Source organism: Macrobrachium rosenbergii, chromosome 8 (assembly GCF_040412425.1).
Source record: "Macrobrachium rosenbergii isolate ZJJX-2024 chromosome 8, ASM4041242v1, whole genome shotgun sequence".
Classification (NCBI taxonomy): domain Eukaryota; kingdom Metazoa; phylum Arthropoda; class Malacostraca; order Decapoda; family Palaemonidae; genus Macrobrachium; species Macrobrachium rosenbergii.
This window is the reverse complement of record NC_089748.1, coordinates 38,690,955-38,710,943: the sequence shown is the minus strand read 5'-3', so window position 1 is coordinate 38,710,943 and position 19,989 is coordinate 38,690,955.

The window sequence follows — 19,989 nt, the reverse complement described above, 5'->3', positions numbered from 1 at the left end:
TGTACTGATTTGTGTAAATATGAGGCCTTCTTTAAGTCCTTGATAACACTCGAAACTAAAACTGGATTTGTTGTAAATATCAGGTATTTAAGGCCTTGGATAACACTAGAACTTTTGTACTGATTTGGTGTAAAATGAGGCTTTTAAAACTTGGGTAAAAATGAGGCCTTGATAACACTAGAACTTTGTACTGATTTGGTGAAAACATGAGGTCTTTTTAAGGCCTTGATAACACTAGAACTTTTTGTACTGATTTGAGGGCTTTAAATACACTAAAGAAAATATGGGCCTTTTAAAGCTTGATAACACTAAAACTTTTGTACTGATTTGGTGTAAATATGAGGTCTTGTTGATAATACTAAAACTTGTACTGAACACAGTTTTGAAAACACTAGAACTTTGTACTGATTTGCAAACATGAAAGCCTTGATATTCAGAACTTTGTAAATGGATTTGTGTAAATATGAGGTCTTTTAAGGCCTTGATAAAAAAACTTTGTACAGATTTGTGTAAATATCGATAACACTTTTGTACTGATTTGTATTTAGGTACCTGATAACACTAGAAATTTTGTTCTGATTTGGTAAATATGAGGCTCCTTTGTCTTGATAACATTAAAATTTTGTACTGATTTGTGTAAATATGAGGCCTTAAGTCGATAACACTAGAACTTTTGTACTGTTTGGTGTAAAACGAGGCCTTTAAGGCCTGGATAACACTAAACTTTGTACTGATTTGTTGTAAATATGAGGTCTTTTAAGGCCTTGATAACACTAAAACTTTTGTACTAGAAATATTTTTGATAACACTAGATCTTACTGATTTGAAACATGAGGCCTTTTAAACACCTTGATAACACTAGAACTTTTGTACTGATTTGGTGTAAATATGAGGTTTTAAAAGCCCTGATAACACTAGAACTTTTGTACTGATTTGGTGTAAATATGAGGTCTTTTAAGGTCTTGATAACACTTAAACTTTTGTACTGATTTGGTGTAAATATGAGGTCTTTTAAGGCCCTGATAACACTAAAACTTTTGTACTGATTTGGTGTAAAATATGAGGTCTTTTAAGGCCTTTATAACACTAGAACTTTTGTACTGATTTGGTGTAAAAATGAGTTCTTTAGGTCCTGATAACATTAGAACTTTTGTACTGATTTGTTGTAAATATGAGGACCTTAAGGCCCTGATAACACTAGAACTTTTGTACTGATTTGAAATATGACTTTTAAGGCCTTGATAACACTAAAAAAACCTTTTGTACTGATTTGGTGTAAATATGAGGTCTTTTGTAAGGCCTGATAACACTAGAACTTGTGTACTGATTTGGTGTAAATATGAGGTCTTTTAAGGCCTTGATAACACTAAAAATTTTGTACTGATTTGGTGTAAATATGAGGTCTTTTAAGGCCTTGATAACAACTTTTGTACTGATTTGGTGAAATATATTTTGATAACTGATTTGGTGATTTGGTGTAAATATGAGGTCTTTTAAGGCCTTGATAACACTAAAACTTTTGTACTGATTTGGTGTAAATATGAGGTCTTTTAAGGCCCTGATAACACTAGAACTTTTGTACTGATTTGGTGTAAATATGAGGTCTTTTAAGGCCTTGATAACACTAAAACTTTTGTACTGATTTGGTGTAAATATGAGGTCTTTAAAAGCCCTGATAACACTAAAACTTTTGTACTGATTTGGTGTAAATATGAGGTCTTTTAAGGCCTTGATAACACTAGAACTTTTGTACTGATTTGGTGTAAATATGAGGTCTTTTAAAGCCCTGATAACACTAAAACTTTTGTACTGATTTGGTGTAAATATGAGGTCTTTTAAGGCCTTGATAACACTAAAACTTTTGTACTGATTTGGTGTAAATATGAGGTCTTTTAAGGCCCTGATAACACTAGAACTTTGTACTGATTTGGTGTAAATATGAGGTCTTTTAAGGCCTTGATAACACTAGAAACTTTTGTACTGATTTGGTGTAAATATGAGGTCTTTTAAGGCCTTGATAACACTAAAACTTTTGTACTGATTTGGTGTAAATATGAGGTCTTTTAAGGCCTTGATAACACTAGAACTTTTGTACTGATTTGGTGTAAATATGAGGTCTTTTAAGGCCTTGATAACACTAGAACTTTTGTACTGATTTGGTGTAAATATGAGGCCTTTTAAGGCCCTGATAACACTAGAACTTTTGTACTGATTTGGTGTAAATATGAGGTCTTTTAAGGTCTTTTTGTACTGATTTGGTGTAAATATGAGGCCTTTTAAGATAACACTAGAACTTTTGTACTGATTTGGTGTAAATATGAGGTCTTTAAGGCCTTGATAACACTAGAACTTTTGTACTGATTTGGTGTAAATATGAGGTCTTTTAAGGCCTTGATAACACTAGAACTTTTGTACTGATTTGGTGTAAATATGAGGTCTTTTAAGGCCTTGATAACACTAGAACTTTTGTACTGATTTGGTGTAAATATGAGGCCTTTTAAGGCCTTGATAACACTAGAACTTTTGTACTGATTTGGTGTAAAATGAGGCCTTTTAAGGCCCTGATAACACTAGAACTTTTGTACTGATTTGGTGTAAATATGAGGTCTTTTAAGGCCTTGATAACACTAGAACTTTTGTACTGATTTGGTGTAAATATATGGGTCTTTTAAGGCCTTGATAACACTAGAAATTTTGTACTGATTTGGTGTAAATATGAGGTCTTTTAAGGCCTTGATAACACTAAAACTTTTGTACTGATTTGGTGTAAATATGAGGCCTTTTAAGGCCCTGATAACACTAGAACTTTTGTACTGATTTGGTGTAAATATGAGGTCTTTTAAGGCCCTGATAACACTAAAACTTTTGTACTGATTTGGTGTAAATATGAGGTCTTTTAAGGCCTTGATAACACTAAAACTTTGTACTGATTTGGTGTAAATATGAGGTCTTTTAAGCCTTTTAAAACCTAGAAACACTTTTTGTACTGATTTGGTGTAAATGTAAATATAACACTAGGTCTTTTAAGGCCTTGATAACACTAAAACTTTTGTACTGATTTGGTGTAAATATGAGGTCTTTTAAGGCCTTGATAACACTAGAACTTTTGTACTGATTTGGTGTAAATATTTTGTACTGATTTGGTGTAAATATGAGGTCTTTTAAGGCCTTGATAACACTAGCCCTGATAACACTAGAACTTTTGTACTGATTTGGTGTAAATGATTTTTAAGGCCTGTAAAACTTTTGTACTGATTTGTCTTATGAGGTCTTTTAAGGCCTTGATAACACTAGAACTTTTGTACTGATTTGGTGTAAATATGAGGCCTTTTAAGGCCTTGATAACACTAGAACTTTTGTACTGATTTGGTGTAAATATGAGGCCTTTTAAGGCCTTGATAACACTAAAACTTTTGTACTGATTTGGTGTAAATATGAGGTCTTTTAAGGCCCTGATAACACTAGAACTTTTGTACTGATTTGGTGTAAATATGAGGTCTTTTAAGGCCTTGATAACACTAAAACTTTTGTACTGATTTGGTGTAAATATGAGGTCTTTTAAAGCCCTGATAACACTAAAAACTTTTGTACTGATTTGTAAATATTTTAAGTGTAAATTTTGTACTGATTTGGTGTTTTAAGGCCTTTTATATAACACTAAAACTTTTGTACTGATTTGGTGTAAATATGAGGTCTTTTAAGGCCTTGATAAATATGAGGCCTTTTAAGGGTCTAAAACTTTTTTGTACTGATTTGGTGTAAATATGAGGTCTTTTAAGGCCTTGATAACACTAGAACTTTTGTACTGATTTGGTGTAAATATGAGGTCTTTTAAGGCCTTGATAACACTAAAACTTTTGTACTGATTTGGTGTAAATATGAGGTCTTTTAAGGCCTTTTAAGGCCTGATTTGATAAATACTAAAAACTAGAAACTTTTGTACTGATTTGGTGTAAATATGAGGTCTTTTAAGGCCTTGATAACACTAGAACTTTTGTACTGATTTGGTGTAAATATGAGGTCTTTTAAGGCCTTGATAACAGTCGAACTTTTGTACTGATTTGGTGTAAATATGAGGTCTTTTAAGGCCTTGATAACACTAGAACTTTTGTACTGATTTGGTGTAAATATAAGGACTTTTAAGTCCCTGATAACACTAGAAATTTTGTACTGATTTGGCGTAAATATGAGGCCTTTTAAGGCCTTGATAACACTAAAACTTTTGTACTGATTTTAAAGCCTTGACTAACACTAAATTTGTACTGATTTGTAAATATGAGGTCTTTTAAGGCCTTGATAACACTAGAACTTTTGTACTGATTTGGTGTAAATATGAGGTCTTTTAAGGCCTTGATAACACTAAACTTTTGTACTGATTTGGTGTAAATATGAGGTCTTTTAAGGCCTTGATAACACTAAAACTTTTGTACTGATTTGGTGTAAATATGAGGTCTTTTAAGGCCTTGATAACACTAAACTTTTGTACTGATTTGTGAAATTGAGGTGTTTTAAATAACATAGAACTTTTGTACTGATTTGGTGTAAATATGAGGTCTTTTAAGGCCTTGATAACACTAGAACTTTTGTACTGATTTGATTTGGTAAATATGAGGTCTTTTAAGGCCTTGATAACACTAGAACTTTTGTACTGATTTGGGCCTTGATAACACTAGAACTTTTGTACTGATTTGGTTAAATATGAGGTTTTTTAAGGCCTTGATAACACTAAAACTTTGTACTGATTTGGTGTAAATATGAGGTCTTTTAAGGCCTTGATAACACTAGAACTTTTGTACTGATTTGGTGTAAATATGAGGTCTTTTAAGGCCTGATAACACTAGAACTTTTGTACTGATTTGGTGTAAATAAGGTCTTTTAAGGCCCTGATAACACTAGAAACTTTTGTACTGATTTGGTGTAAATATGAGGTCTTTTAAGGCCTTGATAACACTAGAACTTTTGTACTGATTTGGTGTAAATATGAGGTCTTTTAAGGCCTTGATAACACTAGAACTTTTGTACTGATTTGGTGTAAATATGAGGTCTTTTAAGGCCTTGATAACACTAGAACTTTTGTACTGATTTGGTGTAAATATGAGGTCTTTTAAGGCCTTCATAACACTAGAACTTTTGTACTGATTTGTACTGATTTGTAAATATGAGGTCTTTTTTAAAGGCCTTGATAACACTAGAACTTTTGTACTGATTTGGTGTAAATATAACACTAGAACTTTTTGAGGTCTTTTAAGGCCTTGATAACACTAGAACTTTTGTACTGATTTGGTGTAAATATGAGGTCTTTTAAGGCCTTGATAACACTAAAAACTTTTGTACTGATTTGGTGTAAATATGAGGTCTTTTAAGGCCTTGATAACACTAGAACTTTTGATTTGGTGTAAATATGATTTTTAAGGTGATAAATAGAACTTTTGTACTGATTTGGTGTAAATATGTCTTTTAAGGCCTTGATAACACTAGAACTTTTGTACTGATTTGGTGTAAATATGAGGTCTTTTAAGGCCTTGATAACACTAGAACTTTTGTACTGATTTGGAAATTTGAGTCTTTTAAGGCCCTGAAACACTAGAACTTTTGTACTGATTTGGTGTAAATTTCTTTTAAGGCCTTGATAACACTAGAACTTTTGTACTGATTTGGTGTAAATATGAGGTCTTTTTTAAGGCCTTGATAACACTAGAACTTTTGTACTGATTTGGTGTAAATATGAGGTCTTTTAAGGCCCTGATAACACTGAACTAATTTGGTGTAAATATGAGGTCTTTTACTACACTAGAACTTTTGTACTGATTTGGTGTAAATATGAGGTCTTTTAAGGCCTTGATAACACTAGAACTTTTGTACTGATTTGGTGTAAATATGAGGTCTTTTAAGGCCACTAGAACTTAACATTTGGTGTAAATATGAGGTAGAAACACTAGTTTTGTACTGATTTGGTGTAAATATGAGGTCTTTTAAGGCCTTGATAACACTAGAACTTTTGTACTTGATTTGGTGTAAATATGAGGTCTTTTAAGGCCTTGATAACACTAGAACTTTTGTACTGATTTGAAATGAGGCCTTTTAAGGCCTTTAACACTAAAACTTTTGTACTGATTTGGTGTAAATATGAGGTCTTTAAGGCCTGATAACACTAGAACTTTGTACTGATTTGGTGTAAATATGAGGTCTTTTAAGGCCTGATAACACTAAAACTTTTGTACTGATTTGGTGTAAATAAGGTCTTTTAAAAATAACACTAGCAAACTGATTTGGTGTAAATAACAAGGCCATAACACTAGAACTTTTGTACTGATTTGGGGTTTGGGAAGGCCTTGATAACACTAAAACTTTTGTACTGATTTGGTGTATGATGGTCTTTTAAGGCCCTGTTAACTATTTTGTACTGATTTGGTGTAAATATGTAAAGGCCTGATAACACTAGAACTTTTGTATTTTGTAATTTGGTGTAAAATTATTTTCAAAAGTACAAAATATCAAGATAACACTAAACTTTTGTACTGATTTGAAATATGAGGTTTTTTAAGGCCTTGATAACACTAAACTTTTGTACTGATTTGGTGTAAATAATGTTAAACTTTTGTACTGATTTGGTGTAAAAATTTTTACACTAGAACTTTGTACTGATTTGGTGTAAATATGAGGTCTTTTAAGTGAAACACTAAATTTTGTACTGATTTGGTGTAAATATGAGGTCTTTTAAGGCCTTGATAACACTTTGTACTGATTTGAAGGGTCTTTTAAGGCCTTGATAACAGGTAAGTTTGGTCATGCTTTTTTTGTACTGATTTGGTGTAAAATGTGGTCTTTTAAGGCCTTGATAAACTAACTTTTGTAATTTGTTAAATATGAGGTCTTTTAAATAACACTAGAAACTTTTGTACTGATTTGGTGTAAATATGAGGTCTTTAAGGCCTTGATAACACTAGAACTTGTCTTGTAGTTTTTTGATTTTTGATTCTTTTAAGGCCTTGATAACACTAGAACTTTTGTACTGATTTGTGTAAATGGTCTTTTAAGGCCTTGATAACACTAGAATAGTGTACTGATTTGCAAATATAGGTATTTTAAGGCCTAATAACAGAACTTTTGTACTGATTTGGTGTAAATTGAGGCTTTTAAGATAACACTAGAACTGTACTGATTTTGGTGGCCTTTTAAGGCCTTGAAACTAAATGTTGATTTGGTGAAATAATTTTTAAGGCCTTGATAACACTAGCAAACTCATTTTGTAAAAACCTGATAACACTAGAACTTTCATTTGGTGTAAAAGAGGACAAAAGACCATTGATAACACAAGAATAGTTTGTACTTTGGTGTAATACATCCTAAAAGAACTTTTGTACAATTTGTTTTGGTGTAAAAAAAAACCAATGAACATTTGAATGACAAGACTGTCCACGAAACAGTTTACCTTTTAACTCAAAAATCATAACCAAGTGTTGCAATATGTGGGGCTAAATATGAATTATTTTCTAAGTAACTTTAATGTGATGTAATAAGTGAATGAAGTTAATGAAACAACATGCCCCTTTGATTCTGAAAATAAATACAATGTTATTCTGAAATAATTCTTTTAAGGGCTTATTACCAATTTAAATGTGAAATGTTAATGGAAAAATTGTAATGTACATGAAGTACCCTTTGTAAAGATTCTGGTCTGATTATTCTAAGTAGAATTTCTTGAAAACTTCTATTGGGGGAAATATTTAAGATAGTCCTTGTACATTTGTATAAGAATGGTACTTCTGTAAGTGCATAGCTCAACATGCAAGTGGAACTGCATTTTTCTAGATCTAAATGTTGGGAATAATTTCAAGGAATTAAAAACCGAGTGGGACAAAAGCCCATTTTAGCACTATAAGACTATTTTTTTAACTCATCATAACTTAAAATTGGGGCTGAACTTTTTGTGATGAAAAGTAATGAAGTTAATGTACAACATAGCCCCTTAAAAAACAATGTTTAAATTCAAAATGCAAGTATAAGAATACTAAGTAGCTCAACATGAAAGTGGCTCATTTTTCTAGATGGGGAGGAATTTGGATACTATTTTTTTAGACTTAAAATTCTGACTTTTTGGGAAAATAGGGCGAGAGTACGAAAAAACAATACAAAATGCAAATCTCCGCTTAAGTGTCCGAAAGCCTGAGCTATAAATAAAAAAATATTCACTGTGGAAAAACTCCCAAGCTTAATAAAACATTTAATAAATGTTTTCGTTCCCCTACAAAAGCTAACAAAACAACAACACAAACAAAACACTGGGGTGAAAGGATCTGCTCTGGAGTCCAGGATAAAGCAAAACTACAGAAGCAGCTATGTCATGACCCGAAAATGTCAACTGGACTTGAATTTGCAAAGTTGGGGTAACTGAAGTCAATGTTTGGATACGAAAGCTCACGGATTGTTTACAGAGAACCCAATTGTCCCTCTTAGTTACAGAGACCTGTGGATAATATGCTTGATGCCTGGTTGTAAGTAATGGTGTCCATATTTTGCTACTTTACAAGCAAGAAAACCTCGATTTTCAATTATGAAATTAACTTCTATCTCGTCTTTTCAGGTGGTGTACATCATGGAAATTCTTGAGGGGAGTAGTCTACGAATTATAAAGAAATAATACAAAGAACCTTTGTAACACTGTAATAAAGGTAGGTGTTGAATGACCATGCAGTGTGGACTATTTTGTGAAATTGATAATTAAATTAGATATAGTTGTACGGATGGTTACAAATTTACAGCCTTAAAGTAGATTTTGCAGAAACTCAAGGTAAAGCAGTGGAAAGTTTTGGATTGGGACGAATGACAGACTGAAATAATGAGATGGTGTCACTCTGCAATCTTCACGTTCTGTAAGACTCGTTTAGTTTGTCCTATCATTTTTCCTATAATTAGGGGTTAGTTCCATTGTATAATATATTACATGGTTTTGTACTGGGCAATTACGGTATGATCAGTACATTTCTTTTCTGAAAATATGCCAGGAGAATTTTTAAGATTGGTTAAAGAGGGGTGGGACATTGTTGGTGCCAAAAATGTCACCAAGTTATGACAATAATAATAATAATAATAATAATAATAATAATAATAATAATAATAATAATAATAATAATAATAATAATAATAATAATAATAATAATAATAATAATAATAATAAAAGGAAGTACTACACCCTCTCTTAAGCAAGTCCTGTCAAAAAATAAGGCTGCATCGTGCAAATTAATATTAAGTCTTCTCAACTTTCCTTACGACTCGTTTCTCTTCTACATCAATATTGATCAACAACTGGCCTATGTTCATACTTCGGCAAAGGGAAATACATTAACAGTACAGCAGGTTCATTCTCTATGCAGTTGTAAGTATTTAAATACGTTGGGATAAATCCGTAGATTTGCCAGCAGATGGATTCTAGCTATAATAATAATAATAATAATAATAATAATAATAATAATAATAATAATAATAATAATAATAATAATAATAATAATAATAATAATAATAATAATAATAATAATAATATCACCCAGACTTGAATGTAATTTTCACTTTCCTTATTTAAACTGAGAAGAATAAGAGCCTGCTCGTTTTCAGTAAAAATTGCATTTCTAATAAAACTTTGATGACGTGAAATAAACATTTACCGCAACTGTTAGCAAGTGAAGTTCTGTGATATTTCCTTTATCTTAAATAGGGGCCCAGGTATAGGAAGCTCGGTGTCTGGCTGTAGCTAATTATGACGTAAGTTTAATTCCTTGTAACCAAAGACATTTTGAAGTTTACGTGAGATAACGAGGTTCTCTTTTTTTACAGAAATTTGTAATTTGGCAAGTGGAATATTAGACATCGGAATGAACATTACAAGATTCTACCAAAAGAAGCATTCTTCAGTACATTTTTTTTATTAAACTTTATAAATAGTAGATTTAATAATTATTCTAATGGTCGTCAATGATCAGTTAAATAACAGCTATTAGAGGGTTAAATATGGTTCAGAATACACAGTTTACTTAATTTCTCTTCAACTTGGTAGAAGCTATCAAATAGTTTGGTATGGTTTAGGATGGACAGAGTTCAGTTAAATTTCTTACATGTTTAATGTATTGTTAGACAGTTCAGAATATTTATTGTCCAAGTGTTCTATATGTTTAATATCAGCCTTCATGTGAATTAGAACACATTAGGAACCAGTTTATCTAAATATTTTAGTTTATATCAGCCATCAAGTGGGTTAGAACACATTAGGAAACAGTTTATCTAAATATTTTAGTTTATATCAGCCATCAAGTGGGTTAGAACACATTAGGAAACAGTTTATCTAAATATTTTAGTTTATATCAGCCAGCCATCAAGAACACATTAAGAAACAGTTTATCTAAATATTCTTTAGTTATCAAACAAGTGGGTTAGAACACATTAGGAAACAGTTTATCTAAATATCCTTTAGTTTATATCAGCCATCAAGTGGGTTAGAACACATTAGGAAACAGTTTATCTAAATATCCTTTAGTTTATATCAGCCATCAAGTGGAATTAGAACACATTATTAGAGAATCTAAATTTTTATTTATATCAAAAGTAATCATTATTAAACAGTTTATCTAAATATCCATCAAGTGGGTTAGAACACATTAGGAAACATATCTCTCAAGTTAGTTTATCTAAATATCCTTTATTTATATCAGCCATCAAGTGGGTTAGAACACATTAGGAAACAGTTTATCTAAATATCCTTTAGTTTATATCAGCCATCAAGTGGGTTAGAACACATTAGGAAACAGTTTATCTAAATATCCTTTAGTTTATATCAGCCATCAAGTGGGTTAGAACACATTAGGAAACAGTTTATCTAAATATCCTTTAGTTATCAGCCATGTTAAACACAGTCAGTTTATCTAAATATCAGCAATTTAGATTCATAAAGCCCCATTCAGTCTAATATCAGTCAAAGAGAATACTGTTTGGATCAGGATACTGTACATTTTTACCATAAAATTCTTAGGAGAATATTTGTTGCTAGGCAGTTCAGGATGAATATTAACTGTAATGTTCTGATATCAGGTGATCCAGTATGCTTCAACATTACAGCAATACCATAATATCAGATGTTTGGCAGTCTCACAGCCCAAGTTACATTTTTCCTTAATTTTTATTTGGTTAGGTTAATGGTAGGTAATTCTAATTAACTTTGAGAGTTCATACTAGGTGTTAACTAGTACAATACTTACCAAGAACTAGCTCACCAATGTTTTATAGAAATATCTCTGTGGCTTTTAGGGACGATTTAGAGACAACCCATGAAGCTTTACCCACATAGAACAGATAAAATTTCTGACAAAATTCCAGTTGATTGCTGATAGTTTTCTGTATACATGGCTTATAAATACCGTCAAACTAGCTTCTCTATGGTAGGGAATTAGTTATATCTTCGTTTTCAACTCTCAAGGCCTATATCATAATTTGTAATATGTACTAGCTTCTAGGTCTTGAGAAAGCAATGGTAATAATGTTTGGACACTTAGGATATGTAAAGGGTTGGTTTAATATAGAAGGGATATCTGACACGTGTACAATCCAGGATAGGAAATATCTCAGGATATTGTTTATTGAATTTTTTCCAGATTTTACAATCATGAAGTTATCTCAATTTTAAAGGGATTAAATGATAGGCTATTGAATTTTTACAAATGTAGCCATGAAAATAATGCATCTTGTTAAACATAAACTGATTAAAAATTAATACTGTAATTACTGCTGAGAGTCTTATCAAGAGCATTATTTTCTTGGCTTTTCTGCGTATATCAAGACACTGTTGGCATTTGAAGGTCCCAAATTGTGAGTAATATCTTAAGGGACACTGTTGGCATTTGAAGGTCCCAAATTGTGAGTAATATCTTAAGGGACACTGTTGGCATTTGAAGGTCCCAAATTGTGAGTAATATCTTAAGGGATATTGTTGTCATTTGAAGATCCCAAATTGTGAGTAATATCTCAAGGGACACTGTTGGCATTTGAAGGTCCCAAATTGTGAGTAATATCTTAAGTGATACCGTTGGCATTTGAGAGTTCCAGATTGTGAGTATTATCTCAAGGTGCATTGTTGGCACTGAAACGTTCCAAAGTATAAGTAATATCCTAGGGACACTGTTGTCATTTGATGTTGTCATTTGATGGTTCCAAATTGTAGGCAATATCTTAAGGGGAGTATGGTATTGTTGATAATTAAACTCAAATTGAAGGTTGGGGTTTTGTGCACATAAACGCAAAATTCCAGGGCTGCTTAGTTTAAGTTGTTAACAAGGGTTTCAGGTATATGAAACTATCAACTCAAATTCAGTGCTGCTTGAGGGTTTACAGTATTGTAGAAAATGGTGATCTTGGCATATGAACTACCAAGGCAACTCAAGATTAAAAGAGTAAGCTTAAGGGTAGGTTGGTATCAATAAGGGTATTTCAGGTAGAATCAATAAGTTAACTCAGTGAAGAGAATGAGCCATACTTATTAATGTTGTAGTGACAGGTATACTTTCTAGGACTGAAATCCTTTTAAGGATTAGCCAATCATTTTCCAGGTCCTTAGTTGATCAAAGGAAATTCATCTTCCAGCTATGAGAAGGGTTGCTATTTAATCATCTATCATTATTAAGCTGTTTCACTTGACTGACACCAACAACTTTAACTTTTTAGCTTTTAACTTTAAGGTTCTCACGAAGACGTTAGTTGTCTATGAAGTGGGGAGGGGGGGGGAATCTAGCCAGGGAAAATAGACAATAGAATATGACAAGACTTAATAGAACTGATTGGAAGTAAAAGTGAAGTTATTTAGTTGTTGTTGGATTATATGAAGCCATATAAGTAGCCATGTAAAGTTTTCTGTGGTACATCACTGTATTGTGATCTTAAATAATGAGTAAAAGGCCACACTGATGTAAATGAGAGACTGTATTTTTCACTCATTCACATTTGTATTTTTCACTCATTCACATTAGTGTGGCCTTTTACTCATGTAAAGTTATGATTATAGTTATAGTTATAAAAGGTGAAATCTTAATTGAAGGGGTTTGTCTTGGCTTATGAACAGTTATTTCAGTAAATGTTTGTAATTAGCGTTTGTGATGGAAATATCCTAGATGCTTTTGGTTTTATAAACGTAAATGAACTTTGAAAATTGTATTATATTCGTTAGGATTTGTAAGTTTCGTAAATTTAGGATCTCTTGATGCTACAGTGTCTTGACATATGGGAAATTATTTATTTATTAATATTTTTTTAGGGTAAGTTGTGATTCATAATTTTTCACTCTTGTGTTAAAATGTTTTTAACAATTCCCATTTAAATTCAGCAACGTTATCAATTTGCAATTAGCTCTAAACTTAAAATGTAACTTATTAGACAATGGGAAATATCCGTGTATAAATTGTACATTGTGCAAGGACTTCTGGGTTTCTATTTTTCTGCTCAGTTCTCATGAAGTCTCTTAGCCATTTTGCCAAAGGTGGTGTTGATTTGTCCGTGGCACGACTCAAGAGGGCCTTAATAATTGTTCAAAACTTGCAGGTTTTTGGAAATGTAATAATTCTTTCCAGTGTTGTTACAGAAAGGGGAATGAAATATGTTTGTAAACTAATTATGTATGATTTAGGAATTTCTAATTCTCTCTCTCTCTCTCTCTCTCTCTCTCTCTCTCTCTCTCTCTCTCTCTCTCTCTCTCTGTGTGTGTGTGTAATATATATATATATATATATATATATATATATATATATCTATATCTATATAAATATATATATATATATATCCTGCACATCACTATATCTTAACGAAATTTCAATGTTTGCTGAAGAGACCCTGTACATTTTACATACTCTGAAACTTCCTCTAATACATTATTAAAACAGTCCTGATCACTTTGTTTTGCTGAAGTCTCGACATGCTTCTTGAAATCCATTGTTGAATGAAGCCTTCCTTTCCACCGTACACGCTTTACAATTCACTACACACTAGACACACTTTTCTTGAGGTGTCTTGAATAACTAGATAACCAGATACAACCTGTATACCATTGGGATGCTTTTGCTGTTTCGTCTTAATGCTCTGAATATTTTCAATCTTATCTTCAACCTTAAGAATCTCACTCGTGACTGTTCTTGTCTGTTTAGTTGGGTGATGACCACAGATACTTAGAACTTTTGTCATTGAGTAAAACTGTGCTAAAACTTTGGGTGTCAGGTTATTTGAGTTCAACAAATTCTGGAATGAATTCTCAGTTTTGCGTCGTAAATTTTAAGCACTTGATGTTGAATGCCATGATCCAAGTTGCGAGTTTTATCTAGCCTTAGTTTTGGACAAGGGACAAGTGAGAGCCAGAGCAGTTTCTTTAAACATTAATATATAAGTCTGAGCAGCTTGAAGAAATCAATATGAATTACTGTAGCTGAAGAACAGAAGTCCTTATGTATATACATTGTGTAGATAGAAAACTGGAAAAATTGTAAATAGCTATCTGGAAATATTCAAAATATAGGACTCCTTGGAGGGAGTGGCCCCTCGGCGGGAGGTTATAACCAATCTGTCATCAGTTTCGAGGCCGGTCAAAGAGCCGTTTTTCTAAGCTGACAGTTGATTGGCGAGATGGGAAAAGTATTTGATATACTTCCCTTATATGCTTTCCAGATGTGTTCCAGTACTGCTGAAGAGTGGCAGACGCTCTCAAATGTGTAAGAAAGGCTTATATATGTACAGGGAGTCGACGGGGGTTGAGGGATAAGGTTACCCCTGAGACTAGCCTTAGCTTATGTTCATCTCGCAACTGTATTTGCACTTAGGGAAATGCTTGATTGTCCTATGAACTGGCGTAGTGAGACTGAATTTTGTACCGATGTGTAATGGCCAAGAAACACCCGTTTCATTTTTTCTACGGATAACGTGTCAGGAAATCTATTATGTTTAGACATTTCGACATTCTGTTTATGGTTTTTCTTGAGATGTTACACAGTACTTTCTCTTACGCTTTGTTACTGAAAAATGTCTTGTATCTAATCTGGTAGAAAACCGAGAAACATTATGCAAAAGACAGCTGATTATTGATTTGTGTGTTTTCGAATGTGTCAGACACACTGCCATTGGCTTTGTAGCTGGCAGAATTCGTCCCTTAGGGTCTGTGGACCAATTTACTTATAAATATTTGTGGATAGGGTCATTTGTTCTTGTCTTCAGAGATATTTGTATATATGACTGAATTACTTTCATTATGGATAACTGGCTTAAATTACTTTGTATGGCTGGATGCTAAAATACTCTATATCATGACTTCAAATTTATAATCTCACTCGGGGAAATTTTTATTCTGAACTGCCATATTTTACTTACAGGTTAATGATTAGGTTTCGTTGTTTAAAATACTATTTCTTGACCAAGTAGATATAAATTTGGTGATGCAATATGGAAAATTTTAACTTGTAAAACATCATTTATCAAGATTAGAAATTTCATTTTCTTAGAATTTGTAATGTTTTTGCTGATGTTGGATTTGATTACCTGTATAATAACTTGGTTTTTCTAAAGTAATTGACATAACAATGTTCCACAAGATTTTGAAGCAATTCAATTTCATTTATATCCTGCTAGATGTCTTAAAAGCTCTTAAGTAAGTCTTATCAGATGATTTGGAAAGTAAAATGTTATCCTTTGGCCAAGTATATGACAATACTTTTAATTCTGTTTCGGACACATACTGTCGTTCCAAAAGGGGGTACCAGCTGGGGGCCTAAACACTTTCTCGTCTTGGGCTCACATTCCGTTCGTGTACTTGAAATAAAGGAGGGATAAATACCGCTATGGGCGTTTTAGAAGTGTGTGAGAAACTTGCAAGTTCATTACATAGGCAGTAATTAGGTGAAATGGGTGTGTGTTAATTAGGAGCAATTTTCATAGAAGCCTTTGTCCCGAAATTGACTAGGATCTTTGACAAGTGTAATGTATAATAATGTGGCCTTGGATATATTTATTGTTAAAGTTGTTATACAGGGCATTATACTATCACCAAATATCTTCCCTAAAGGCATGATGGGATTTTGAGGCAGTGTGAGGTCTTATCAAGACTTCACTGAATGCAAAACATGAATTTTAGAAGGATGATTTTCTTCTGTCATTCAGTGGGATGAGGAAGTCGTCCTCGTTTTGGGTAACCTTTCCAACGGAAGGCTTATTATTATGAAAATATTCCACAGAAAAGCTTGATAAGATTTAGATGAATTAGATCCTGTGGAGATGCTAATTACCATTTCTTACAGAAGTTACAGAACACTTTGTCAGTTGTTCAAATGTTAAGTCATTTTATGACAGTGCATTGACTTCAGGTGTTCACATGCTTCCTCTGAAGGTTTGTAAACAATGGAATTGTTGTGTGGGTTTATTGAGCTGTGTGTTGGCTTTTAGAATTGGAGAAGCATGCCCCTGATGTGAGGTGCTTTAGTAGAGGTGGTACTGCTTTTGGGGGAATATGTGATAATAGGTTTGATTTTGTTGCTCTGTGGATCTTTAAGTGTATAACTGGTAAAGCCTTTTAATTACTCCAAAATGGTCATGACAGGCCTTGACTAAGTCTTGGTACCTTGAGAAGTGATAACAGGTATGATTTTTGTTGCTTTGTGGATCTTTCAAATGTATGACTGGTGTAGCCTTGCTCCAAAATAATCTTGGCAGGCCTTAAGTCATTGTACTTTGAGAATTCAATAGATTGTGAATTGTTTTAACAGTTAATATGCCTGATCCTTGATTTTACACTGATACGCAGTTTACCTTAATGGATGTCATGGATTTGTGTGGAGGCGTTTATGGTTTTGTTCTTCTGGAGTTTTGTAATCGAGGTCAGAGTTTTTTAATCGAGGTCGAAGTTTTCAATGTGTGTAATCAAGGATTAAATACGTCTATTTTTATGAAGGTGGTTTGTGCATGAATTAAATCCTTGATTGTGATACTTTGGAATACACGCTGTTGTTTTATGATGGTAGAGTTTTGTGAAAGAGAAACTAAGGGTTGAAGTTTGTTGTTTAGAGGACATTATTAATAGGAAGTTTGGTTTTCGTAAGCATTAATGATAAGAGGTTGTGATAAATGTGGTTTTAGGTCATGATAGTAAATTTTGGTTCAAAGGAAAATTTGATACTCCAAAGTTTGTGATAGTTAAAGGCAGATCATTAGGGAATAGTCAGTATTGCCTTGTGAAAAAAGATTCCTGAAGTTTTCTTCCGTAATGGTCTACACTTTAACTAAAAGTTTGGTTTATGACACTGGAGTATGGAACACAGACAGAATTAGTTTGTGACTGCATTTTTGGGCATTTAGAAAGTGCTTGTTTGCGATTATCTGGTATTCAGCTGTTGCTTGGTGGCAGTGAGTAAGATATTCGGATGTCAGGTGTTGACAGAGGATTTGGCACAAAGCGATTTGTAGAAGACAGTGGATCTGGTATTCAGCTATTTGCTGGTGACCACGAATTTTAGTAATCAGAAGTAAGTTGGTGACAGTGGGTTATAATATAAAGTATTTTGAGAGTGGATTTCATTAAATGAATTCGTGACAGTTTAGTATCGAATTCAATGTGAATGTTAGACCTTAACAGCTGAGCTTACCGTTGTGTCATAGTGATATCTGTTTGAGATACAGTCTGTGTACGTTTCTGTACAGTGAAAAGGGCTCGATGATTTTTTTATGCGATCATTTGGGATGACTAGATTCAGGATTTCATTATTATTAACAATCTAAGTATGTGATGGAGAGTTGAAGCACTGGATATGTTGCTGGTGTTTGAAGTAAGTCCAAGATTCAGAAAGAGACTGGTTCAAGATCATTTAGGAAGTCTTTGTTTTTGCTAGATTTTGGTTTTGAAAGTCTGTGAGTCTGTGATGCTTAAACATTTCTCTGTCTTGAGTTTTTTTTTTGGAAGTTCCTTTTGATATTTTGTATTCAAGAAATTGGTTGTGACACTTTTGCTTCTAGGACGTTGTTATTGTGTGACACTTTCACTTTTAGAAAGTCTATTAATCAGCGAAACTTAATCTGAGAAAGTTTTATTTTTCATGATAGTTATTGCTTACAGAAAGTCAGTTTTTTGTATATATCTTTGCATGCAGGTTGTTTCTTGGTTTGTGGGACTTTTGGTCTTAGAATGTACACTAGTTTTTGTGTATTCTACCTAAAGTAATTTGGTAGGTTGTGACATATTTTTATTTACGATGTTTGTGCGTTGCTTTCACTTTCATTTAGTCTGTTAGTTAATCTTAGGTTGTTTTGCCTCCAGGAAGTCTGTAAACTTGATGGTTTTGTCGTCACGAAGTCGGTTAGCTTTAATTTTGGGAATTTTAATAGTAGCCTTTTAAGTACTGGTCTTGCTCGAAACTGTTAGTTTTGTAACTTTATCTGACCTTTGAAGTCTTGTTGGTTTACTTTTTTTTTTTTTTTTTTTTTATTTTTTGAGGTAGAAAATCTGTTATTTTGGATATTTTCTAAAAATTCTGTTCGTTTGCAATGTTTTTCTGGCCGTAAAATGTGTTAATTTGTGATTCCTTTGGGTAAAAAGTCTGTTAGATATATTTTTGGCTGTGAAGTCAATTCTTTTGTGCTTTTCGCCTAGAAATTCTGTTGGCTTGTGATTTTTCTGCCAAGAATTCCATTAGTTTGGGAGAGAGATTGATTAGGATGTCCATTAATCTGGGAGTTTCTCAGAGGATTGCCTAGTTACTAGTTAAAATTCTTCATTTCTCGTGAGTTTTGTGCTCAAGTTTTGTCTAAAAAGTGTTTCAGTTAGAAATATATATATATATATATATATATATATATATATATATATATATATATATATATATATATATATATATATATATATATATATATATATATATATATATATATATATATATATATATATATATATATATATATATATATATATATATATATATATATATGTATATATATATATATATATATATATGTATATATATATATATATATATATATTATATATATTTTTTTTTTTTTTTTTGTCTGGAAAGTTTGCATGTGTAGGAGGAGGTTTTATATGTATCTCCGGAAGATGTTTTTGCAGGAAGGGTGTTGTGATATATATGGAGGTTTTACCTAAAAAGTGTTTGTTTATGAGAGGTTTTATAAGATATGTTATATTGGAAGTGTTCTTGCCTTTTTTTTCCATTGACAGTTTTGCCTGGAAATTGGGTCACCTAGAAAGTGTTTTATATATATATTTGTACCATATATATATATATATATATATATATATCGAGAGTTCGTTGCCTAGAAAGTATATTAGTTTAGATAAAGTTTTATGTTGAGAAAGTGTTGATTATATAGGTTTTGTTTTGCCCCGAAAGTATTATATTTGTGAACTCAATATACAAAGTATATGGGTTTACAAGTTTTCTGCCCACAAAAATTTCGTTTTACTAGTTCTTTGTTTATGAGGATTTTTTTCTAGCATTTTCCCCTGGGAAACATTTGTTTGTTGTCCTGAAGCTTTATTAGTTTTTTCTGGAAAGTTTTAGGAGAGGTTTTAACAAAAGTATTTGTTTGAAGATGTTTTTGCATGAAGGGTGTCGTGAATTGGTTTTTACCTTGGAAAGTGTTTGTTTTTTTTTTTTTCTTGCCATTTTCATTGACAGTTTTTTGCCTGGAAATTGGGTCACCTAGAAAGTTTTTTAGCTTATTTGTACCAGTTCGAGAGTTTTGCCTAGAAAGTATATTAGTTTAGATAAAGTTTTTGTTGAGAAAGTGTTGATCAAGGGAGGTTTTGTTTTGCCCCTGAAAGTATTAGTTTGTGAACTCAAACTACAAAGTTTGTGGTTTACAAGTTTTCTGCCCACAAAAATTTCTGTTTTACTAGTTTTTGTTTATGAGGACTTTTTTTAGCATTTTCCCTGGGAAACATTTGTTTGTCGTCCTGCTTATTAGTTAGGG